The sequence below is a fragment of the Protopterus annectens genome, chromosome 15.part0, assembly GCF_019279795.1.
Source record: "Protopterus annectens isolate FY-2018-M chromosome 15.part0, PAN1.0, whole genome shotgun sequence".
Lineage (NCBI taxonomy): Eukaryota > Metazoa > Chordata > Ceratodontiformes > Protopteridae > Protopterus > Protopterus annectens.
In genome coordinates, this window is record NC_056749.1 from 609,969,977 (window position 1) to 609,996,953 (window position 26,977).

Genomic DNA, 26,977 nt, shown 5'->3' on the forward strand with positions numbered 1-26,977 from the left:
GTCCAGCAAGCCAGGCAAAGATCCCCTGACTGCAGCAACAGAGCCTTTAGGTGATCAGTGTGGGACAGAGTATTCATGCCTTGAAATTCTCCTGGTGAGAAACCTTTGTGAGCATTCCACCTGTTGCAAATGTCTGGTTAGATACATGTCAAAGGGGCATTCTATTCAATGCCCTTAATTTGGTCTTCTGCCCCCCCCCCCCCTTGTTTTTAGCTGTGTCCAACATTTTTGACTCAAGAAGTTGAGAAGTATGTTCATAATCCAGTCACTCAGTGTACATGACGACAGGTAATAATTTCCTTATTTTATAGGGGGTGCAACAAGTAAGAGTTTTGCATTACCATATGTGTTAATCTGCTTTCTTAGTACAAAAATGAACCACACAGCGGTCTTAACTTATATTGTATATAAGGTTGCCACCTTTTCAAATGCCCAAAGTGGGACATTTTTTGTAGAAACGTGAAATTTTGCAGGATAAAACATACCCACGGCCAGTGGAAAGGACAGAACTTTGCGTTTTATGCCAAAATAAAATCTTATTTTGTAGTATTTAAGTTGCATATGTTATTTCTTTTAACATGTAGGTGTTTCAGATGAAAAATAACTGTTTTATACAACAATTAAGAAAATGAGGACTTTTTTTGTGTTATAATATCAGAACATTTGCAATTTTTTGTTTTTTTTTTTCCCACAGGACACAACTGCCCAAAGAGGGACTGTCCCTCGCAAAGTGGGGCAGATGGTAACCCTAATTGTATAGTTACATACGCTGACTAGTATCAGAAGTCTCGACTTCTGTATTAAGAATAATTGAAAAAAGTGGAAAATATATCGACTTCTGTATTAATAATCATTGAAAAAAGTGAAAAATAATCATGGGAAAAACCTAGAATAACGGACGGGACATTTAAGTATCCTGCCAATAGAACAGGTAACATAATTTGCATTTTTTTACTATCTTGTATGTTTCTAAAAAGTAGTTCCCAACTGTAAAGTAGACAAGACTGCTAAATAACTGCAAATGTCACTGGTATGTCACAAAATCACTTACTTAGCGAAGGACAGTGTGAAATTTAGAGCTAATGTTTGGTGTGAATCAGGGGATGCAAACCTCATTGACGTTTACCGTTAACTCGGTACCTCTCTGACATTTAATGTTTGGTGTGAATCGGGAGATGCAAACTTCACTGACGTTTGCCATTAACTCGATATCTCTCTGACATTGTATTTACTCCGTCCAGCCATATGGAATTGCCATTGCTTCTGCGCATGCGTACACTGCTGCATTCCATCATGGCGATGCAGTCTCACTAGGGGGCGGGGGGTGCAGAGCTGAGAGCCGAGGTTGTATCAGTGATATTTTTCGGGGTACGGGTACTAACTGGCAGCGCTGAGCTTTGTCAGGAATTTCGTGTTTAGGAAGCTGTGGTTGTTGGACGCTTAAACAGATCACGGTTTTCAGGGGTAAGTAATCCAGAATAGCACTAACTACTTGAGTGTATGTAGATAACAGCTGAATGTAGGTTTAGGAATTTCCCGTCGTTACTCTGTAGTTCTTTACAGTTTGCAAATAACTTTGACACATACGTTGCGCCCTTTATACAGGCGCGCGCCTCAAATCCAGGTTTTACCATCGGAAGTGAGGTGATCTTTACCTGAATGGGGTATCTTGGTGGAATTTGTAATGCAGATATTCTCATAAACTCCTGTCAGAATTCCATAATTCATTTCTTTGATTAGGTGATACGGTTCGAAGTACTACATTAATATAGTGGAGTGTATTTCCCCTTTTTAAGTAAAATAATCTTGAGTTATATAATTTGTTAGAGATTATAGTGAATCCCATGAATGTAGTAGATGTATAATATGCAGAAGTCTGATATGTGCTTTTCTTTTGGGTTGGAGTTGGCTGAACCCACCGGTGCCAGAAGTGATGATTGTTCCAGGAGGAGCAACAAGCAGGACAAAAGAAAGTTTGTTTTTCTTGCCGTCTTCATTTTTAATGCTGGTGGGACTTTGTCCGCCAGGGGGAACACATTTTTGCTTCAGATTCCTTTTTTTTGTTTTATTTTACACTCTCAGATTTTGCGATTTTGGTGTCAAGTTGTTCTAGGGATGACTGAAAATGCCACGTATGAGTTAAAGTTCTCGCAAATCTTTTTTATAATTATTTCACTGGTCTTCTCCTCCCCCTGTTGTCCCCGCAAATAATTTACTGCACAAAACTGTTTTGAAACTTGAAAAGTGGCTAGAGAGATGTTTTAACTTTCAACAAAGAATTATCAGTAGTAGACGGTGACGTAATCGTGTATACAGTCTCAATGTGCCTCTTGTGTCCAGCTTCTTCTGGGGATCTGCTTGGGGTTTCCAAGGATAGCTACGGGAGGGAATATATTGATAGTACAGACATAAGTAAATTTAACTGTGTGCCTGTCCTTATACCTGGTGTATGCAACTGAAACGTCTAACAGCACTATCATGTGCTTGTCACCGAATGCATCCACAGTAGAATGGACATGAATAAGCCAATTGCAGACACATTAGTTATTCAATGTAATGTTTTTGACAGCTAGCAGTGTTGCATAACTAATGTTTTAATGCTTTCATGAATAAAGAAAGTACCTCACAGCAGGTACAGTTCTAAGGGCCATGGTAACAGAATTGGGATACTGTTTCTGTTAATAATAGTTGTAAAGGGTGATTGGTATTGCTTTGTGACTTATTGAGAATGGTAGTTACCATTATTATTTGCAGTGTATACAGAATTTCAGGAGTGCTTCACTATGAAGGCAACCTTTTAAGGTTGTCTGATAGGAGTTTGCATTGCAGCATGCAAGTTGTGTCCTTTCTAGGAGGATGATGCTCAAGCAGGCAGACTTGGTTTGGTTTTAAGTCTTGTCGCATTTTAGGTTGCTCTTAAAAAGCATGGCATGCTCTGGTAGACTGTAATGTATTATTCTTTGGGATGGGACGATAGATTGTTTAACAGATTAGATTACTGTTTCATCTTAACAGTAAACCTGTCAAATTTTGTTGTGTGAAAAATGTGCTTTGGCTGTATGACTTTTTACCAGGTAACATATTTCATTTTTACAGTCTTCCTATAGTTTAAATTTTCCAAGTATTTTTGGTTTCTTACACCAGGATGGGAATGGACCCCATTCCTAAGTCAGGGTAAATTAATAATTAAAATTATTGATGTTAATATTGGTTCAGTCTTTGTAAGCCAAAAATGCTCTTTTTAGCACCCACAATGTGCCCAGAATTGATTCCTTCCTACAGTAGCACAGAGGAAATTATGTCAAATGTCCAGCTGAGAATCTTAACAAAGGTTTTCTGTAGTATATCAGTTAATACCTACTGTTCCAAACGCATTACTTTAATGTAGCTTTATTTCAGTGTTTGCAATGCTTATTTATTTATGTACATTTGTTAACAGGGTCTTTATTATTTTTATACTTGTGTTTGAAACATTTAGTATTATTTTATTTTGAACAGTAAGTGGACTGGGCTATAGTAGTCCATTTGTCAGTGAAGATCTAGTTACAAAGAAACCTATTTCATAGTTTAGTTCAACAGCTGGGCAACAAAGTAAGAGGTAAAGCACAGAGTTAGACCGTTAACACTGGATAAGCAATTGTTTTCTGGCAGTAAATGGCAGTAATCAAGATGACTCAACATCAGTGAAAAATGTGCCTGGAAAACAGTCAGTCACTGATAACCCATCTTAACATGATACAGGTTCTTGAACTGCCTGCTTCACTAGGGTAACACTTAATGGCAGTAAAATGCAGTAGCTTATCTAGACATCAGTGAGGTCAAATACATGATTGTTGACATAAAGGATGGCATTTAATAAGAACACATCTTGAGCATACAGCCTACCCATGAATGACTCCATTAAGAAACTGTATCCTAATAGCAGGAAGAATTGATTGCCATCATATTGAAAACTAACTGAAATGCACTGCTACTGGTGGGTAATGAATAAAAAGAGATCATTAATGAAAATGATTCTCTGTTGATTGAATGAAGTATCCTAAAGACATGTTTTTGGTGATGAAAGCTGTGGTTGGCAGTTTTTCACATTCGTCCGTTGGTGTCTTGTAGCATCTGACTTTAGTGACCCCATGAGCAGCCTCGCCATCCCCAGAACTTACTAGCTGAATTGTAAGCATGAAGAAAATGTTGGGAGTGTGTTTTGTGCTTTTATGAAATTTATGAGTAAAATATACAGTAAGGTCCCAAGGACTGTGCTCTGTGGATTTTCTTTAGTGACATTGGGTGGAAGAGATACTGTTTATCTTCTGAAAAAGGTAGTTTAGTAAACCATCTGATGGTGCTTATGGTTTGGATACTTTAACCATTTCCGTAGACATGCAAGGGATGAGTCATGAATTTAAATCCACACATGACTTCTGTAAGGTCGCCTTTTTCCATGTTATTAAAATTATTTTTAGGAATGCAGTGTGACTAATAGGATTCCTCCTGAATCCTTGTTGAACGGCTGATGAATGTTTGTGAGACTCAAAAACCCAGTGAGCTACAATCTTTACAGTAATGCTGCCTAAAACAGATGGTAAGTAGATTGGTCTTTGTACACCTACAGAGTAAAGCCAGTATTTTTTGCCTGAGGGGTAATGATACAACAGTTGCTGATTGTTAAACTCAGGGGAAAACTTCATTATTAATGGAAGGTTAAATGTATACTTGAATGGAAAACAAAAATCAAGGAATGCAGTGAAAACCTGTCAGAAGCAACTGTTCTGTCATAACAGAGTAGTCCTAAAATTGGAGAATTAAACAGCAAATGGTAGGGCTGAAATGTAAGAATCAGAACAGAGTTTCCTGTCAGTGTTAATAGCTAGGTTATTTCCTACCAGTCACAGAGCTGATGTCATGATGGAGGTTGCAAAGATGAGTTGCTCGCCCTTTCTTTAAGAAAGAACCGTTGCTAGTTTGTTTTGCTTTTGTAAGATTACCAATCATTATGATTGCCTGCCCCTTTCTAAGGTTGCCATGCTCTGCCACAAACCATAAACAGTCCTTTGAGCCCAGAGTAGACTAGACCAAAGGGTGACCAAGTCTTGCAGTATTTACTATGAAATACTGGGAATATTATGCCAAAGAAATGCTGCTAGCCAAGATGCTGTCAGTGTTTGCAAGCCCATGAAGTAGTAGATACTGATTTTTTTTTCTTTTTACAGAATTCTGAAAGGCAGAGGTCTGCCTGGTAATGTAGTAGTTTTGGCTGCTTAGCTGAAAAAGAAGTGATGCTTGTATGGTACTAAAGAGGTTGTAGTATGGGGCCTCTCCTTATTTCTGTTTTGCTTGTCTTCTGATTTGCATATGTAGCAGTATTCCGCAGTAACACTGATTTAATGTTTTATTCTCAGATTTGAATAGCTCTGCATTCGGTTTCAGTTGCTCATTATTATTTTGGGTGCCCCTTAGTGTTTGAAAGATGATAGACTCTTGCTAAAGGGGAAAAGGATGAGGTGAAATGTGTGACTCCAAATGGAGTGGTATAAATTGTTCCCCCATTATTGCTGAAAATGCAGTTACAGTACAAAGATGTAGTAGTAGCAGCTGGTGACTAAAAGCACTGGGCTTTAACTAGAAACAAATCATGAGTAAAAAGCAGTCATTCCAAGTAGTAATCTTTCTTAAAGAGTTAGCAAAGTACTTTATTACTTGTGCTGATTTAATGTACAGTTAAGAAAACAAAGCACTCCTTCATTTACAAAATGCCCACAAGCTGAAGTTACCACACCCTCAATGATTTCTTTAGTCATGTCTGAGCAAGTCACTTAATCAGACAAGTGAGTGCTCCAGTCACTTCTTCTGCAGAGAAACTTTTATGCCCAGTTGGTTTGGCTGGTTGACTGATGAAGTGATAAATTGTTTGCTTCTGTGCAACTGACATGGTTTCATATCACTTTTATTTCCTTTTGTGGTTAGGTTGGTATCCCAGACTGAAGTGACCTTTCCAATATGTTATCATTAAGTGTTTCTAATGTAGTACTTTATTGTCAAGTAGAACAGTAAATGTGACTGGTTTGTTTTCATTGTTACCAAAACACTGAGCGATTAGTTTATTTATTTTCAGTCACCCTTTTTTTCCTATGTTACTTGTTACTTTTATTTAATACAAAATGATCAGTTACTTAGTGTTATTACTGTTACAGGAAACTGGTTGGCAACTTGGTGTCAGCCTTGTAATGTTCCTGTAACAGAATTCATTGGCCAGGTTAACTGTGCATTTAGAGACATTTGCTGCAGCTTGAACCAGAATGTTTCCACCGGATTGAGAAAATGTTTGAGATGGTTTCTCTTGTCCAAAGAAATTTTCAAGTCAGTACAGAGAAATAATTGTGTAGACGTTGGTTTGGTAAGTAACAGACTGTGCTGCAGATTTTTTTTTAAGTAAATGAAGTACCTTGTAGAAGTTTAGAAGGTTTTAGATTTCTATTAAAGGGAAATAGGCAGTCACAAAATTAAGATTGAGAGCTCTCCCCAGTGGTGTTCAACATGGATTTTGTTATTTGGTGTTCAAGCAGTGTTGAACGCAGTCCACCACTGTGGAGTCGCTAACTCTTGTACTCTCCAGTTTCTCCTTAAGACATTCCCTAGATATCGCCCTTTGCCATGTTAGCCTCTTGTCCCTGTAGTAAGTCAGTGATAGGCTCAGGGGAATGAGAGATTCTAAGGGGTGTTGCAGGCATGGAGCTGGGAGCAGTCACTCATTCTGTAGATTGCACCGGTGTCAGGACAATTTTGCCACCCCCCCCTGTACTTCTTCAGATGACAGATTGAGGCTTCTGGTCTCCATCAGTGGTCTCCCAGGCATTGCTGCCCCCCCCCCCCTCAATTTTACTCCCCTCTCCATTGGAGAGCAAACTGTCAGCTACTGCATCCTATCTCCTCCCATCCAACCCTACTGGTGATCTGAGTCAGTTCCTAAAATTGAGGTGGTGGTGCCCCATACAGACACCCTGCTTCTCACGATTAGGCTGGATGTTTAATTCAGCTCTTTTTGAAACAGTCTGTCCTTAGGGCCATCACCAGGTTGGGTGTCTGTGTTGGAAATAAAGACAAATGACTGGTACAATAAAGACTGGTTTGTGACAATATTTATTTTGGTTATGAAGTAGGCTGCCACTCTGTTAAACAAGTCTATGTCTGCTTTTAAAAAAATCTGTGGATGATTTTATGAGTGATAGGAAATGCAGATATGGAAGTACGGCAGTCAGGGTTCTAGAAGATAAGTAGAGTACAGGACTTCTGAGGCCTTTGAAGTAATCATCTTTGCTAATGCCTTTGCCCTCTGCAAAGGTTCTTCAGTAAGCATTGGGACTTGCTTCTGTTAACAGCTGTAGTCTTGAAGGTTACAGGAAGATGCTAGCAAGCTAATATTGCAGGATATGTGCATCCTCAGCTTATGGACAACATGGTAAAGTGTTTGTACTTATATTTAGGCTAAGACAAGTTATGTTGATTCTGCTGTTTGTAGGAGGGACAGGTAATCTAAAATAGCATTATAGCTGTCTGTAAGTGTGCATCAAAATAATGTAACAGATCAGTAAACACTGAGAAAGAGAGACAGTGGTGGTCAGTGCACACTGAAAATTATCAGAATGTTTATATATATGATGAGCCTTCTTAGGCAGGAAAATGACTGAGAAAATGATACTATGTAAGACAGATAAGGAGAGTGATATGTTGACTGAAGCACTTTGTTGCGATTCCAGACAGTAAGATAATACTTTGCCCACTATGGGCAGGCCTTAGTATAAGAATCTGAATGAAGAGCATTTCTAGAGCTGGTGTTCTTAAATGGTGAATGAGAGAGAGAAAACACTAATGTGCAAGTGTAAGGTAGCTATAATGTGAGAAGGTTATCAAACTGTGATTTATAGTTGCCATGATAAAGCGACAAGGTAAGCAAACTTAAATGCTCTGGACTTGAAGAAAGTCACACTGACAAAATGGATTGGTGTTTCTGATATGCTGTTTTAAAAGGACATAATGAAAATGTTAGTGTGAAAGTGTAGTGGGGGGGATTTCACATCAGACTGTCATCACAGAAAATGGCACTTGTTTGTGTGAAATATACTAATCAAAAAGGGAAGAACACTGTGGTTCTCAAATGAAGTGACATTAAAAGTTGCAGAAGAACAAACAACATAAAAAGTAAGGAAAACATAAGTAAGAGAGCTGTAGTTAAAGCAAGTGGTAGCAAGAAATGCATTCAGAAATGGTAAGGTACAAAATTAGGAGAGCCAAATCAAACAGGAAGAGTAATACAACTTTTTTTTTTTTTTTTACAGAAAGTAAAGAAACCAAGGATGATGGTTGTGTGTGTGTGTGTGTGTGTTTGCGTATGTATGAACGTAGTGAATATTTCTACTGTTTGTAATGAAAAAGATAGAATTACTAAATGGAGCCTATGGTGATAACCATAATGTGGAGTTGTACCCTAGACTAGTGTTCTTCAAATACCAGTCTCCTCCTGGAAGACGGGGGCCTGTTTCTTGGGGAAGCTCAAGCAAGTTTAATAATAATAATGCTTTGTTATAGATCAGGCTATATTAGAACAATAAGAAGCTTGAGAGACTACAGTTCAGATCAATAATAAAAGAGTAACTTATTTTTGAGTATGTGTATATGTAGAGTGGTTGGTGTTTCTATACAGTTTAACATATTTTTGTAGAGGTTAGACCAAATTTATTGTTATTAACTCTGTGTGTCTAGGGAAGGTTTGAGGTCTTCCTTATGGTTTGAATAAGACTAACTCAAACAAAGTCTGAGAACCTTTTTTCAGTCATCCAGTAGGGAGTCTTTTAAAGCTGCAAAAACTAAAAATGCACAAGGCAACCAAGCTAATGGTATTTACTGCTTGAAATCTAAAAAAGCTGAATAAAGTAGCAGCATTACCAGTATCTAACCTTATAATACATGGGAGGGAGGGTAAGGCATCTGAAGAAGGCCAATGTTATTTTCCTTTTCAAGCTTTGGAAGAAGGAGTGAATATGGAAACTCTCAGTCTTAGTTTGACCTCATGACTGCTGCAGGAAAGAATTTAGAATTTTTAGAAGCCAGCAGGACAAAGGATCCAAAGCGAGATGGATTGACAACATTTCTCTTGAACTGCACACAGGTAAGATTTATACAAAAAAAATGTAAAGCTATGCATAGGGTGGTCTGTAAACTACTTTAACAACCCTGAAGCAAAATACTTCTAGAGGGAAATGTATACATTTCCACAGTGGAGTTTTTTTTCTAGTCATACTGAGTAAATCCTCTTTGCTAAGTAAGTGTCTGGATAGAGAGAATTCCTGCTGTTAGCTACAAAGGCAGTTTGTGACTGAGTACACAACAAAAAATAGGTGGGGGATAGCAGTCCATAAAAGAGGTGGTAGCTCAGTGCTGACAGGCTGCCACTGACAGTAAGCTGCATTGAGTGACTGCATACTGCATTTGACAAGTATGGATTCCAAGACCAAAATCTGAAGATCTGTGCTGCAAAAACTACTACTGCAGCATTGCTTTCTGGCAATATATGTGAAGGAGAGATTATGCAGTCATTTGCTGTACATTTTGTTTGTATCTGTAGCAAGTACAAATGCCATATCTCAGTTTCAAAATAAATTGTATAGCCTGGTAGGCACAGCATTTTTAAGCAGGTGCATTCTTTAACTTGAGTTCAGTACAACATTCGTTTTCTGGTGGTATCCACATGTTCAGCGAAGTAACTGTACTAAGCTGTGTTGTGGCTTTGCTGCAGTACTCTGATTGACTTTCATAATCTTAAGGACTCTATTTGAAGCCTTTGTGTAAATCCCAGGTCGTGTATTCTCTCTTGGTGCTAGTAGCTCTGCAAGAGTCTGTCAAACTGTAGTATTTTGTTCTAAATTTGGCTTAAGATCAGCAGTTGTACTAAATTCATCCGGCTTTGTCTGTCCCCTAACAAACAAACCTGGCTTCCCTTTACAGAATTCTCCACATATAATGCATAATTAGCAAACTAATAAACCTTAAAATACTACCCAGTTTTGAATTATAGTAACAGTCATAGGCCCAAAATCCTGGAATTCTCTACCACCCTGTGTGTATATTTTGTTTGAAATGCACCTTTTGCTTAGTGTAAGCTGTATGCATTCCCCACAAGACAAAATGAGACTGTTCATAGGTTCATAGCTAGGTGCTAGGCTATCTGCCTGAAGGCATTTATAAGCCTAGCCGGAAGAGCCATTGAAGTGATCCATGGGGTAAACTTTCTCTTTTCCCATCCACTCGTCAAGGTCTCTCTTGAAGAGGTTTAGCGAGGATCTCTGCCTAATGTAGATCAATGTAATGTTTAAAAAGATCACAGAAGCCTGCAATCTAATAATCAGTTTGTTAATCTGGTAGTATAGTGTGCTATAGGATGCTTTTGGTTAAATTGTTTTTGTATGTAGTTAATAAGGTGTTTTAAAAGTTTTATGTTGAGCTACACTCAGTACTTCAAAGTAACTTGTAATACTGACTGTTATTATTACAGCTGTTGTTACGTATGTGAATGTGTGTCTCTATATACCTTGAGTCATGAGTGAAGTGTCGTTTCTGGAGCAGTCTGCCTACCCTGACTGTATTTAAACTTGGACAAAAAAATACATACTGTTCAAAGTATATAAATAGATAAACCAAATCTTTATTGTCCTTGCCAGCATCCACAGTTACCAAGCCTTAGAAAATCTGATGCATCAGTTCTAAATGTGGGCATGATCTGCTGCCAGCTCATATTTACTCACAAACTTCGTTACAGGCATGCATGTCCTGCTGAATGTGTGCTGTTTTACAGGAGGGATAATTGCTTTACTCGCACCTGCTTTAAATTTGGTGACTGTTTTCACTGCTGCCAACCTTTTATTGCACTTTGGAGTAGAAGTCAAGTTCGCCTTGTCCAGATGCTAACTTTGTAGCCATCTAGGAACCTCACTCCTGCACCACATGTAGTAGTGTGGCACTTGGTTTTTATATAGTGATTCTCTGTTTCTGTGCAGATCTAATAGTGTGTGAAATTCTTCTTTCTTAATAAGTATTACTTGTGTCATTAATGTGTATATCATATTTACCTATTTAATTTCAGGTTTATTCTCTAAAATCATTTATTTCTTGTTCAGTTTTTCCTACTGGAGCATTTCTACCCAGACCTCTGCTGAAAATGGGCTCTCTCCCAGTCGGACTTTCCCGGTAAACAAATGTTAAATAAAAATAATTTTTATTCTTCCCCTCAGGCAAAACATAAGAGCATTTTACTTCCTGTCTAGATCAGTTAGTGCTCTGCTTAGCTTTAATTGGTATTCCATACTTGTGACAAGGTAACTGTTTCTGAACTTCAGTTAAATGCCTTTTTGTCTGCTTGAACTGTTTTCTTATTCATTTACACTTGACCAATAAGTACAGTGCGAAGCCTAACCTCTTGCTTTGTTTGCTATTCATAGGCTAATGCCCACAAGGGCCTTTTTAAGCCTAGCCATGCATCCCAATTCACTGACAAGTTTTGATGCCCTTGATAAGTGTAAGCATGGGCCTGGGAGATGAACCATTTACAGGTTACCTTTCTGCGTCAGAGACATAGGTGCCAAATCAGGGATGAATTTCCGGTTTCCCATCCAATTGTCCAAGCTGCACTTGAATTGGATTAGGGAGGAACTCTACTTCACATGGATGGGGAGCCTGCTCCACAGATGGGGTAGTCTCTGGGATACATACCTATCTCTCCAGAAAGTCCTATTTATATCACAGGGAAGGTTTAAGTCTTTAGAACTGGTAATTCTGGTACTGTTTGTTTTGTGGATATGCAGGAGGCCCATCAGAGTGGGGTCTGACAATGCCCTGTATGCCGGGCATAGGTCTCCCCTAAAAAGCCTGTAGGAGACAGAATACAGGGATAGGGCCTTGAGACAGTCTGCATAGGACATATTACTTGTACTCTGTATTCTTTTAGTGAGGAACCTCTGTGTGGATGTTCCAGTTGTTGGATATGCCGGGTTAGGTACATACCAAAGGGGGCATTATACTCAATGATAGGTCTGATGAATGCTAAATACAGTGGAACAATGACTTCCTTGGACATAGATGCCATACCTTTGTTTATAAGTTGCGCAACATAGAATGATTTCCTCACCACTGTAGACATGTGATGATCAAAGGCTAGATTACTATCTATGTGTGTCCCCAAATCCCTGACTACTGTGTCAGCCCCTCCTGGATAACATCTGTGTCAGTGTGAGATTCAATGACGGCTCCTAATTTGCAATCATCTGCAAATTTAGTCAGCCAGAGACCACTGACATTGGTCTTGACTTCTGAGAAGTAAATGCCAAAAAGGAGCGGTCCAAGGACTGATCCCTGATGGACTCCAGTTGTGACTGGCCTCTTTATAGAAGTGGACTTCCCAATCAATTCTAACTTCCTGGGTCCTGTCTGTGAGCCAGTTGGCTATCCACCGGGTGATATATGGGTTTGTACCTAACCTCTTGAGTTTGTCAACAATTCCTGAGTGGGGTATTGTGTCAAAAGCCTTGGCCAGGTGAAGGTAGGCAGTGTGAACGATTTTGCCCTCATCCATTGCTTTGGTGACCTTCTCAAATTCTGAAAGAAGTCCACCAGGTTGAGTAGGTATGATCTGCCCTTTATGAAACAAGACTGGGATGGGTCCATTGTCTGGAGGTTTACTATATCCCTACTGATCATCTCCATGATAATTCTCAGAACCTCAAAAAAAACAATGTTGTAAAATGTGTAACTACTAAAAACAAAAATAATTAACCACACCAGTGGTACAAACGAGCCTCGGTTTATTCACATAAAATAGTGAGCAAGTGCTTTTGCCCATCAAAACACTGGGCTTCATCAGAGTCCTTGTTAAAATGCAAACCACTTCCTTTTATACTACATTCAAATAAACATTTAATGACATCATTAAACCTACTTATTAAACAATTCAATTTTAAGTGCCATTGCTTAAAACAAATATCTAAAACATACTAAAAACCTAAAAAAAATAGGGGCTATCTGTTGAGCATGTTGCTTAAGGCTAGGAGAGAAATTTTCAAAAAAATGGCAAACATTATTTGGCCCTACCTTGAGGAACGAAGGGAGTTTAAGTTTGGAGAAATCTAAGGACACATCTGGTACTGATGTCATGATTTTGCAGTACAATAATGATGGTCCACAGGTAGTTTTACAAGATTTGGGATGTTTTGATGGAGAATTAAAGAAAAAACTTGGTGAGAAACCCAAAGTAGGCTATAGTAGAGGAAAAAATTTGAAAAATATGTTAGAAATGGGAGAAAATGTGAAGCAGTTTAGTTAAAAGTCCAAAATGTACAAATGTGGGATCTGCACATATTGTAGATTTATCAGTGAAGGACCTTATCTCTTTGTGGAAGGTTATCAAAGAATTTTACAATGCCCAGGGCGCTGGAATTGCAACACAAAAACTGTGGTGTATGTTGCTACATGCCCAGCTTTTTATGTGGGCAAAACCACAAGAGACTTGGGACAGAATAGGAGAGCATATGAGGGACGTTAAGAATAAAAAGATGTATAGTGTTTTGTATACACACAGTAATGTTTGTATTAATTACAAAAAAATTTTTATATTTTGTTATTGACAGGGTAGAACAAAATGAAAGGGGTGGTAATACTAAACTGGAAGTGGAGGCAAGAGAAACAAAGTGGCAACTTAGATTTAAATGCTAAGCACAAGCCAGGATTAAATGAAGGTATTTCTTTTGCTCCACTTTTAAAGCAGAGGGATGTGAAAGTATGAAATAAAATGTACAACTGCAGTTTACTAGAAGTTAAGTATATAATTGTAATTTAATGAATTTTATGCAGTAGGTAATTGTAATTTAATGAATTTTATGCAGTAAGCAATTTCTGTGATTAGTTTTTGTGATAATAGGTTTTTAGTATGTTCTAGATATTTATGTTTTAAGCAATGTCACTTTAAATTGAATTGTTTAGTAAGTAGGTTTGATGTCATTAAATGTTTATTTGAATGTAGTATAAAAGGAAGTGGTTTGCATTTTAACGGTGACTCTGATGAAGCCCAGTGATGTTCTTCATTCCACATTGCTGCAGTCCTAACTATCGGGTAGTCCGCTGTCCAGTCGGCCCGAATACCAAAGTATATGGCTGACGTCGGTCACGGCGCATTAGACTGACGTCAGTACGTCAGGGTACTAATGCGCATGACCGACGTCATATCCTCAGTCTTTTTTGCCGCATGGTCCGATGCAGAAGCAATTTTGCGAGTGCAGGTTGGCGTTCTGAAAGTTTCTGAAGTCAGAGTTTCAGACCGAATCAAAGTTGGCTAAGTACCCCGTTGGGGAATATTTTGGTTTTTTCTTGCCTCAGTATTTAACCGGATGTCAGAAAAAGTGAATAACTGTATTTCTTGTGGGAAACAGATACCTCATAGGGATTACCATACTTTGTGTATACCTTGTTTAGGGCCTGAGCACGACGTTGTTGGATGCCGCTCTTGTGCTAGATTTAACAAACGCACTATTAAGAGAAGGTTAGACTGTGCCAGGTTAGTGTTTGGGAAGCGTTGTAATTATAAAATGCCGCCGGATGCTCCGGCCGCTTCGCTAAAAACGCAAGGACAAAGCAGCAAAGCCTAGAGTGGAAGAACCGACAGTCCCAGACGCCGGTTCTTTAGAGGGCTCAGTGGAGCCGGAGGTTTTGCCAGGTGTTTCTTTGGAGTCTCAGGGAGAGACTTTACTGTTACAGGATGTATCCTCTCAGGAAGTAGGCCAGGCTGAGGGGCTTCTCAGGTGGCTGTTCTTCCTTCTCTTCCTAAGGTGGTTAGAGCCTCCCCTTCTGTTTCCAAGGCTTCTTTGAGGGGCAGGCCAAGTTTTGCTTCAGTGGGGTTTCTCCTAGTGCCTCAGGGTCTTTGCCTAAGAAACATGTGCTTAAAATGGCAGAGGATTTGATTACTATGATAAGGGGTTCTATGCCCCCTCCTGATAAGAGGCCTAGGGTGGAACCTGAGTTTGAGAGTTTTGAGCAATGCTCGGAGGCTTCTGAGTCTTCGGCTGAAGACTTGCAGGAGTACCCTCCTTATTCTGATTCTGATGTGGATGATTCTACTCCTTCAGCTTCTCCTCCTGAGGATTTTTCATTTTCAGAGACTCTGCATTCCATGAGGGAGCATTTTAAATGGGAAGGGCAAGATTTCTCTGATTCCAGGAAAAGGCTTAGGGAATTCTTGTTTTACCCCAGCATAGGCCTTTAGCTATACCTCCTGTTTTGAATGTGGTGGAAGATGTTTTGCAGAGGCTTCCTGAATCCTGATTCTTTGCCTCCTGCCCCAGTTAAACCGGATAGGTATTATAGGGTGCCTGACGCTCATAAGTATCTTTTAAGAGTCCTAGGGCAGACCCGGAAACTGTCTCTCAGGGGCCTAAAGGTGTGAAGGCCTCAGTTGTTAAAAATCCTGTCCCTCCTGATAAAGAGGCAAGGGCCTTGGATAGATGGGGAAAGAAAGTGTATACTTCTTCCACTTTAGCCATGAGGGCGTTGAATTGTCAGTTTCACATGTTAAAATATCAGAATTATCTTCTTTCACAGTTGAAATCTAAGGTGGATGCTCTGGCGGAAGGTATTGAGTGTAAAGAGTTGCAGGATTTAGTTCATGTGTCTGAACAAGTGGGTAAACATTCCTTGCAATGTGGTTTTGATGCTGTGCAGGCCTCCTCCAGGGTGGCTGCCACTGGTTCTGTTCTTTGTAGGCACGCCTGGTTGAGAGATCAGAACTTAGCTGAGCATGTTAAGACAAGGATTTTGGATGCTCCTTTACAGTCTGATGTGTTGTTTGGTTCGCCTGTGGAAGCAGTTTTAAAGAAAATGGAGGACAAGGCTAAGTCTATGCAAACTGTTAAGGATTTTTGCAGGTGCAGCCTCCAAGTTTAGTAGAAATTGGCCTGCTAAGGGATGGACTTATCCTGCTTATGATTCCCAGTCTAGGGGTAGGTCTAGACGTGGTAGGGGCAGAGCTCAAGGTTCTTTTAGGCCTAGGACAGGGAGTTCACCTGCTCAGACTTCTGGTGAGGGCAGGGGTCAGTCCTTTCGTAAGCAGACCCAATGACCTGCCTTTTCAGCTGCCAGTACCTTCTCGCCTGGCGGCACCTCTAGGAGGAAGACTGTCTCTTTTCAAAGAAAATTGGGATTTAATTACCCAAGACAAATGGGTTCTGGATATCATTCACCACGGTTACAGGTTTTATTTCCATACCTTGCCTCCTTTCAAAGGCATGCCATACATTCCTCCTCTACAAAGAACAGAGGCTCGCAGACAAATTTCTCTGTTACTCCAAATAGGAGCCATTCAGTCAGTTCCTGTGCCAGAAAGGGGCCTAGGATTTTATTCTCGCCTGTTCCTAGTACCAAAGAAGGGGAACACGTGGAGACCAATTTTGGATTTATCTATCCTCAACACTTATCTGGACATTCCAAAGTTCAAAATGTTGACGTTACAACAGCTTTTACCTCTACTGGGCAAAGATCACTGGATGGTAACTTTAGATCTCAAGGAAGCTTACCTTCATGTGCCTATAAGACTAAGTTGCAGAAAGTATCTGCGTTTTCGAGCTGGAAATTCTCATTATCAGTTCTCTGCATTGCCCTTTGGCTTATCTACTGCGCCCAGAGTATTCACAAAGGTTCTGGCTCCAGTGATAGCTTACTTCAGGCTAAAAGGAATTCAAATCTATCCTTACTTGGACGACTGCCTGATTCTGGCTCAAGAAAAGGAAGACCTTCTACAGCATTTGGAATATGTCATAGCAGTGCTAAGATGCCTAGGGTATTCTGTGAACGAAATAAAGTCCAGTCTAGTACCCTCTCAAGACATGTGCTTTCTGGGTGTGAGACTGAATACAGCAGCCCAGATGGCCTTTCTAACCCCGGACAAACAAAAGAATCTTTCCAGTTACTTCCATCAATTATCTCTTCAGTCCGGGCTGACTGCAAGGACAGTCCTTCAAGCCTTAGGGTTCATGGCATCTTGTATTCTGGTGCTTCCCAATGCCAAACTGCATATGAGGAAGCTACAATGGTATCTCAAAATCTATGGACACAGCACTGCCAGGATTTGGACACTGTCATTCAAATAATACCTTGCATTCAAAAGGAATTTTTGTGGTGGGCTCAGGAATGTCACCTAAACAAGGGACTCTCTGTGACCCGGCCAGAGGCAAGTCAGATTCTAACGACAGATGCCTCAGACATTGCTTGGGGAGCTCATCTAGATGGAAAGTGGATACAAGACAAGTGGCCTGCCAGACTACAGCATCTACATATCAACATGAAAGAGATGTTAGCAGTCCAGTTTGCATTAATGGCTTTCAAGGAGTTACTTCTTCCAGGGCAGGTGTTGATTCTAACAGACAACACAACTGTCATGTGGTACATCAACAAACAAGGGGGAACACATTCTTACCCATTGTGCAGGCAAGCAATGATTTTATGGGAGACTGCGCTCAGCTTGCACCTAACTCTTCAGGCAAGGTTTCTGCCGCGAGCACAGAACTCCTTAGCAGATGTGTTAAGCAGACAAATCATGGATCCCCACGAGTGGAAACTGGATCTTCATGTATTTCAGAAATTGACAGTGTCATGGGGAACTCCAGACATAGATCTGTTCGCTTCTCCACTAAACCACCAGCTGCCAAAGTTTTGCAGAAGGGATTTCATCACACAGCTTGGAAAGTGGATGCTCTTTCTTTCAGTTGGAAAAATCTTCATGTGTATGCTTTTCCACCTCTGCCTCTTCTCCCAAAGGTGCTTCTAAAGGTCAGACAAGACAAGCCAAGGATGATTTTAATAGCTCCAGATTGGCCTCGGCAGCACTGGTACCCATTACTGAGGAGTCTGGTAAGGAAGCCTCCATGGCCTTTACCCTTGATTCCACACCTATTGTCTCAGAGGGACGGTCATCTGCTCAATGTCAAGCTTCAAACTCTTCATCTAACAGCCTGGCATATTCTGTTTTGAAAGACAGCAGGTCTCAACTTCCTCAACAGGTTTTAAATGTGATTATGGAAGCCAGAAGACCTAGTACAAGGAAAGTGTATGCAGAAAAATGGAAGAGATTTTTATTTTGGACTTCAGCACAGAATTTGGAGATTTGAGCCTAATTTGAGTGTGGCTCTTCAATATCTTACTGAGTTATTGGACAAAGGTTTGTCTTTCTCTTCCATTAAGATTCATGCTGCAGCAATTTCAGCTCACTATGATTGTGACCCACCATTGTTTTCACATCCTTTATTCAAGCAATTTCTTAGGGGCAAAGAATATAAGACCCCACGTGAGCTCCTACTCCTGCTTGGGATCTCAATTTTGTGTTGGAGAAACTTACTCTACAACCTTTTGAGCCTGCAGCTACTGCTGACCTGAAATACTTGTCATGGAAGACTGCTTTTTTGTTGGCCATTACTTCTGCAAGAAGGGTTTCTGAGTTACAGGCCCTTATGGCGGTTGAGCCTTTTTGATTTTTCATAAGGATAGGGTATCATTACGTACTAATCCTTCCTTTATGCCTAAGGTGGTTTCTAGTGTGGCTTTAAACCAAACTATTCATTTGCCTACTTTCTATGCAGATCCCCAAAATAAAGGGGAAAAGATTTTGCACACTTTAGATGTACACAGGCAATTGCGTTATTATTTAAGCAGGACTAAGGATTTTAGAAAGTCTCAGCAGTTGTTTGTTTCTTTTGCTTTGAGTTCGCAGGGCAAGCCTGTGTCAAAACAAACTATTTCTAGGTGGATTGGGTTTTGCATTGCATTTTGTTATTCCCATCATGGCAAAGAGATTCCAGCTGGGATTAGGCCTCATTCCACTAGGGCTACTGCCACTTCAACAGCATTTCTAAGGGGTGGCAACTAAGGATATTTTGGAGGCAGCTACTTGGAGTTCAGTGCATACTTTCTCTAAGCATTACCACCTTCCTCTCTACTCTAAGTCTAGGGCTGGTTTTGCCACAGCTATTTTGCAAGGCATGTTATCAGCTCCTGCTTCCTTATGATTTGCCAGCCTCCCTTACCTCTGCTTTGGGATTCTACCCAATAGTTAGGACTGCAGCAATGTGGAATGAAGAACATAGTACAGTTTTGTACCTACCATAAATGTAGATGTTCGAGGATCCACATTGCTGCAGTCCAATTTACCCTCCCTCCTTCCCCTCTGTGTTTAGGGGTGGTTGTGTAGGTGAGATTATATTCTGGTACCTTTGTATATATTGTATATGTTTTTGGTGCAGGTATGTTTGGTGTGTTTTGGTTTTGGCCTTGTCTTTTTAGGGTCTTCTGACATCTGGGGCAAGAAAAGACTGAGGATATGACGTCGGTCATGCGCATTAGTACCCTGACGTACTGACGTCAGTCTAATGCGCCGTGACCGACGTCAGCCATATACTTTGGTATTCGGGCCGACTGGACAGCGGACTACCCGATAGTTAGGACTGCAGCAATGTGGATCCTCGAACATCTACATTTATGGTAGGTACAAAACTGTACTTTTTGAGTTAGTTCTATACTTCTTCCTGCTGGGTACAGCTGCCTCTACCCAGCTATTAACATGCTTGTACATGGTTTCTGTGAACAGTTCTGCATAGGGGGAAGTGTTCTCGGGGTTTATAGGGGCTTGAAATTTGGCCAGGTTCTCACTTAATAGGAGGAGGTTAGCCTTAGAATAGTTCCTGAATATTCCCGGCTTAGCTGGGGGTCCAGGTTTTATTTTTACTTCAAAGTAGTCCATTTTGTGGTCTAACTCAAAATGTGTAGTTTTGTATATATTTTTCTCTGACTTGATACAGGTGTTATGAGGGGTTATGAGAGAGTCTGTGTTTATAGAACAGTTGTTTATAGTAAGTGTTTTCTCAAGAGTTTAACATTTGTGTAGTGGTCTTCCTTTGTTGGGCTGGAGCTTTTCTCCTTGGTCAGCATGGTAAACAGCTAGTGCCAGCTGAATTAACCTAATTAACATAGTGAATTAAAAAGTGTCTGCCATTAGATTTGTTTTTATTAGGTGGGCCACCACTTTTGATTTATTGGAATCCTAGCATGTTTTTATATATTAGTATTTATTTAAAACTGGATAGGACAGCTGTTGGGAAATGCCACTGGTGGGATTGCTGCTGTGCAGAGGTGGTATTACTGGGATAATTACATTTGGTAGATTGGGCAAAGACTAGATGTCCTGGAAAAGGTGTTTGGGAAGGTTTGGAAGTTGCAGTGGATAGATGGGGCAGGATTGCACCTCCTTCACATTTTGCATATTACTATCTAGGTTCCACACTGGGAATGTGAAAATGTAAGAGGACAGTTCTATATGTGAATGCGTGTCTGCTATTGACACATTTAATTGCACAGAGATTAAATTCATATTTATTTCCCATGATAATGTGAAAATTAGATGAATAGAAATGAAGAGACTGCATATTTAATCTTAACATTAAAATGCCCAAAAGCTAACATTTAATAATAAACAGTAGTGTTTCTGGAAGATTAGTCCACACCACACTGTAGGTGCTGAATTATTACAAGTTTTCTCAAAAAGTAAGGTGAATGTGCAAAGTATAAACTCTCGCACTACAAGCAAGTGATGCAAGGATGTTAAGGAAGAATGTATCTGATGTTGTAAATCTTTGCTTATTCATTACAATTAGGACTTCAGTTCCATCCTCGGAACTGATATGGCCGTTTCCAAGCTCGCGCCAGCCAAAAACTCTCAGCTAAGACCTATCCATAATGCCCCTCTCCTAGTTACACCAGATCTCATTTGCCGTGTTCCTCGTCAGATGTGCTAGCCATCTCTCTCAAAGCTAAGTGGAAAATTGTGATTTTTAATATAGTTTCTCCTCAAAATTTCTTATTGTTTAGTCAATTTAGCCTTTTCACACTGTCGCCTATAACCTACTTCTATTCCCTACCCTTTTTACCTTGGTAATTAAATTTCCACCATTGTTGGTACTGTCCCTCTCTCCTGCCTTTGGATAGGCCCTTCCTTACCACTTGTGGTATTTTTTAAATACCATCGTTGGTATTCTCTCACTTTTTTCTCTCCCTTCTTTTGTTTCTTCTATTATGATAGCCTTGTTGCCTTACTATGTCAAACAAAGCTAAGTTGGGGTTTAAACAGTGTGACAAGTGTGGGCGTAAGACACCCAACTCGGACGGACACGCTCATTGTGTCTACTGTTTGGGTGTGGACCATATTAAAGCTGACTGTGACATTTGTGCTAGTTTTAGTAATCGTACACTAGCAGAATGTAAAAATAAGCTTATTTTAAAAGGTTTAATTAAGACACCTTTTTCGGAGGCTGTATCTGGGTCAGAGGTCTCACCCCCTCCTAAGATCAGAAAACATAAGGAAAAACGGAGTCACTCGGTTCCTGCATCTCCGTCAGTTATGGAACCGAGTCAGCTCCGTGCTTCTCTGGTGCCCTTGGCTCAGACCTCTTCGGCACCAGGCTCTGTATCTTCTTCCGCGGTGACGTCTATGATATTCACCCCTATTTCGGTTACAGCCTCGGCGCCACGGACTTCAGTGCCGTCCTTGGATCCGACATTGGCTGCTATAAGTGTACCTGCTTTGGCACCATCTCTGGCCGTGGTGCCGATAGTTTCTTTGGCTCCATCAGCTTCTAAAGTCAAATATCTGCCAAGGACAAGATACTCTCCAACATACAACCCTTTTTTGGGGCAGAGGTATAGCCCCTTTCTAGAAAGACCTGATTCTCCTTCAGCAGCCTCCTCTAGCTCCACCAGGAGTTTTTCTGAATTAAACCTAGTGTGGGTTGTGGACCAGCTTCTGGCAGCTAGGGGATTGCCCATTCCAGCTAGACCTTCCATCCCTCTTGGCTCTGAATCTTTTACTACATCTTCCCCTGTTTATCCTCCTCTGGCCTCTACCCAGGTCCCGGAGATCTCGGTACCGATGTCTACCCCAGTGCATACTGTCTTGGCTCCGGTAGTTTTTCCCCTGTCTGCACTGACCACCCTTGCTGCATCGGCTGCTGTGGAGCCGATGCTCTCTTGGAGCAGTGCTTGGACCATCTGCACCTTGGTACCTAGCCCGGCATCTTATTTTCTCACTGGCACCATCTATGTCCACGGCTCCAATGGCTTCCAGTCCTCTCAAAGTTCCTCACCTGGATGTGGGCTCCTCAGGGTGGGGTGTGACCCCAGTTCCGAGGTTGTCCTTCTCAGTTCCGGGCTGCCATCCCTCCTTGGGCAGGCCTGCTTTCCAGATGATGGAGAGGGTCTTGCCTCCGCAGGCTCGCAGCCAGCACCAATGACATCAGCATCAGAAACCCCCCCTTAGCATGCAGCTGTCCCAACCCCCTATTTTGGGATCCCGGGCACAGGAGCCACAAGAACCCCCTTTGAAGGGAACTCCTTCTCCGGTGTCCTCCTCAGAAGATCCCACTGGGTGGCCACGCCAGAAGAAATGGTCCAAGAGGAAGCACCTTGATTCCCCGGTGGAATCTATCACCGAAGACACCGATTGTGATGAGGGGGAAGGGTCCGCATGGTCTCCCCCAGATGACATCTAATTTGGAGACATTCTCGAAATCCTCAAGCAGCAGGGAGACTGGAAGTCCTCTAACCCTTTTTCTGAGGAATCTGTGTTCTTGCAGGCCTTCCGTGCCCAGCCATCTACTTCCTGGGTGACCCCCACTGGCAGATGACCTTGTTAAGCTCATTGTGCAGCGTGCTTGGAAGGGTACGGGATGTTTCGACCCCCGACAGTTTGACCCCACTGAAATGGCAAAGCAAGAAAAAATAAGCCACAGATATTCTGATATAAAGAAAAAATGTTATATACTGCTCATGCATCCACATAGTTACTGAGAAAATGTCAAAGATTGCCTCAAAAAAAAAAAAAAAAAAAAAAAAGAAGTCATGAGGATATATAACTGCGAAATACAATCACAATCAGACAATAACATTTTGGAGATGTGACAAAAGAACATCCTATAACTGTAGAATGAATAAAAATTTTATTTCATTTAATTTTAAAGAAATTATTTATAGTAGATAATAGATTAGTTAACATAACTAATAACTGTAGATGGATTACAGTGTATTGTGTGTATGTTTGTCTTTATGCTCTGCAGTCAAGTCAAGTCCTCTGCAGCACTACACACTATCAAAGTTGCTGGAAATCAAGAGTGTTTGCATTTACTCATACATCCATATCCACTTTCCGGAGGTTCTGATATGCTTTATGGTAGACGGAGGGAAATGGTAAAAATTGCATGTTGCTGCTTGAGCTTTGGTGGTAGTATAAATGTTCAAGATGAAGAAGGCATATTAACCTGAATAAAAAAATTGATTTCATTTAATTTTAAAGAAATTATTTATAGTAGATAATAGATTAGTTAACATAACATAATATAAAATAAAAAATATATATTTAATTGATGGAAAACATATGTTATAAAGTATGTTAGAAAGTAACAGTAGTCATAATATGTTAAAACATAACACCAGTTATTATGTGTTAAAGATTTAAATGTACTAACCAATGTAATAAATAAAATAAAAATATTATTAAAAAATATATTTACAATGAAAAATTATCAGTGTTATTATTGAATAATTGATTAATTAATAACTTAATGATAAAGTACTTAAAATAATATATTTGGCGTCAAATAGTCCGGGGTCGAACTGTCCACTAAAAAAAATCACATATATATATATGTATATCTATCTATATATATGAAATTGTATAGAAATACATTGGGTTCGAACCATCCGGGGGCGAACAGTATAGGGTCGAACTGTCCAGGGTAGCAGAACCTGTCCCCCAGAGGCCAGACAAAATTTTTATCTACACCTGAAGACCAGCTCCACTAGTCCAAGCAGTTGACAGTTGATTCCATGGTAGTGGCAGCGGCCACCAAGAGGGAACTGGCAGAAGATAGTTCCACTGTCCATCCTCCGAACAGGGAGTCTCGGACCATAGACAGGCTAGGGAAGCGGACCTTTGCTTCAGCGACCTTCGCCACTTGGTCGCTGAACTATCTGGCACACTTCGCTTGCCTCCAAAGAGACCTAATTTCTGAAATGTCTTCCTCTTTGGCGGGGGTACTGCCTGATGAGGTGCGTGACACTGTTGCCTCACTGCTAGCTACCCTTGAATCCATGTCAAACTCCTCGATGCATTTGATATCTCACACCACCGAGGGGGCAGCTCAAGCGGCCGCATCAGGCATTGTCATGAGACGTAATGCTTGGATGCGGTTGTGTGACTTCGCAGACCCCTTTAAATCTTCCTTCATCAATGCACCTGTCGATGAATCTGCACTTTCTGCTCCCAAAGTACGAGACACACTTGAATGAAGTGAGAAAGACGGAAAGACCTTGTCTGCTGTGGGCATACGCTTTTCCAACCCCCAGAGGTGTTCTTCGTGTTTCACTGTTGCAGTCATTACATTTAGGTAATCTGCTGGCAGGTTGCCCTCAGTTGGCCTGATTAACAAATTATTGGGTCCTGCGTCAGTTGTTGTCCTTTCTTCCATGACGTCATGTCATCAGGGGTATAAAACATGTAGCCGACGCCATTACATCAGTCTTTCTTGCCCTGTGGTGCCCGAAGCAGAAGCAGTTCGCAAGTGCCAGTCAGCCACCTCCTGAAATTTTCGTTTTCAAGTTTCAGAACCAAAGTCTTTAACTAAAAGCTAAGTACCCCATTGGGGAAACCTTTGCTTGCTTCTTACCAATGTCAGTAAAAGTAAATAATTGCATTACTTGTGGGAAGCAAATACCTCATAAGGATTTTCATTTGTACTGTATTCCTTGCATAGGCCCTGACCACAACGTACCTTGCTGTCAATTTTGTGCTAAATTTAATCAACGCACTATTAAACGTCGGTATATTTTTGCTTCTAAATATTTTGGCTCATGATTTAATTATCCAGAAATGTCGTTGGTTATCAATCCGACTACCGGAATACCTAAAAAACGCAAAGAAAAAGACAGAGACAGGCCGTCGAGGTCCAAAACTGACAGCAACACTTCTCCTAAGCCAGTCGCCAGTTCGCCGGTACTCAGTGAGGTGCTTTCACAGCCCCTGATACCCGCTACTTCTGATTTGCAGGCCTCTACTGAGACCCATTCGGAGTCCGGTATGCCACGAGATGCTTCAATTATGGAACCCGTGGAAGTCTCTACCATAGATGGGTCCAGAGCCACTGTGCAGGCACCGGCTTCTGAGGGTGTTTTCAGGCCTACAGATTTGTACTTTGGATCGATGCCATCTTCAAAACTAAGGCCAAAATCAAAATCTGTGTCTAAAAAAATGACGCCTGGGCCCAGGGTTGCCAGACGTCCCTATTTGGGCGGGACTGTCCCAAGATCAGCAGCCTGATCCCGAGTCCCGCCCTGCCGGTTTAAATCCCGGCCAGCCTCCGCTTTGTTTGGTTTTTTTTTTTTTTTTTTTTTTTTGATTGTCCCGTATACCTGGCATACTGGCCAATCAAAAATTGCTAAACACGGAGCTTCTTGTGTTCCGCATTAAACACGAGAAGCTCCGTGTTTAGCGATTTTTGATTGGCCCATATGCCGGTATATGGGCCAATCAAAAATCGCTAAACACGGAGCTACTTGTGTTGAATGCCGAACTGCAATGCATTAAACACTTGAAGCTCCATGTTGCTACTGAGCTACTGTTCTTTAATGTGGAACTGTGTTCCGCATTAAAGACCTTCTTCTTTTTCCTTTTTTTTTTTGGTCTTCACTTGCCGTGAGAGACCTTCTTTTTTTTTTTTTTTTTGTCCCTACCTGGGGGGCTGGAAATCTGGCAACCCTGCCTGGGCCACATGTACAGGCCCCTATACCTAAAAAACAAATGATCAAAATGGCTGAAGATTTAATTATTCTGATCAGGGGTAGCCAAGTCCCTCCTTCTAAGAGGCCTAGGCAAAACTTTGATTATGAATCTTCTGAACAGAATTCTGTTTCTTCTGACTCTTCTAATGAACTGGATTTGTCTATACCTACTTATGAGGACTCTGATGCAGAGGATTCCATTCCTTTTGCTTCTCCCCCAGAAGATTTTGCTTTTGGGGAAACTTTACATACCTTAAGGGAACATTTCCACTGGGAAAGTCAGGATTTCTCTGAATCTAAAAAGAGACTTAGGGATTTTCTTCTTCTTCCTCAGCATAGGCTTTTGGCTATACCTCCTGTTCTAGACATTGTTGATGATGTTTTTTTCAGAATCTAGTATGGCTCCTGACTCTCTTCCTCCGGCTCCTTGTAAGCCAGACAGATACTACAGGGTTCCCGACTCCCACAAATTCCTTTTCAAAAATCCTATTGCTGATCCTGAAACAATTTCTCAGGGTCCCAAGAGCATTAAGGCCTCTACTGCTAAAAATCCCACCCCTTCTGATAGAGATTCCAGGGCACTGGATAGATGGGGTAAGAAGGTTTACACTTATGCTACCTTGGCAATCAGGGCTTTAAACTGTCAATTTCATATGCTTAAATATCAACAGCATATCATAGGACTGCTTAAACAGAAAATGATGTTAATTTCTGACTGTGTGGAAAATAAAGATTTACAGGATGTATTGCATTCAGTTGAACAAGTTGGAAAACATACTTTGCAATGTGGTTTTGATTCTTTGGAGGCCTCTTGCAGGGCTGCTGTAACTGGGTCTGTGCTAAGAAGGCATGCTTGGCTCAAAGAGCAAACTCTGCCTGATTATGTTAAAGCAAAATTGTTGGCTGCTCCTTTATAACAGGACTGTCTCTTTGGTAATAAGGCTGAATAAGTTTTAAAAAAGATGGAAGATAAAGCTAAATCTATGCAAACTGTGAAAGATTTCTTACAAGTGCAACCTCCAAGATTTGGTAGGCATTGGCCTACTGAGAACTGGTCCTTTCCAGTTCCTTCGAGAGC

At 40.8% G+C, this 26,977-nt stretch overlaps 1 protein-coding gene across 1 annotated transcript in view; it reads left to right on the plus strand.

The window, feature by feature from the left end:
* The first annotated feature begins 1,301 nt into the window (after window positions 1-1,301).
* The window catches only part of LOC122789953 (fibronectin type-III domain-containing protein 3A-like), a 1,322,139-nt gene continuing 1,296,463 nt past the window's right edge, over window positions 1,302-26,977 (plus strand). Inside the window, exon 1 of the mRNA XM_044057452.1 lies at window positions 1,302-1,464. The gene's annotated coding sequence lies outside the window, so the exon portion shown is untranslated. The remainder of the gene's footprint in view (window positions 1,465-26,977) is intronic.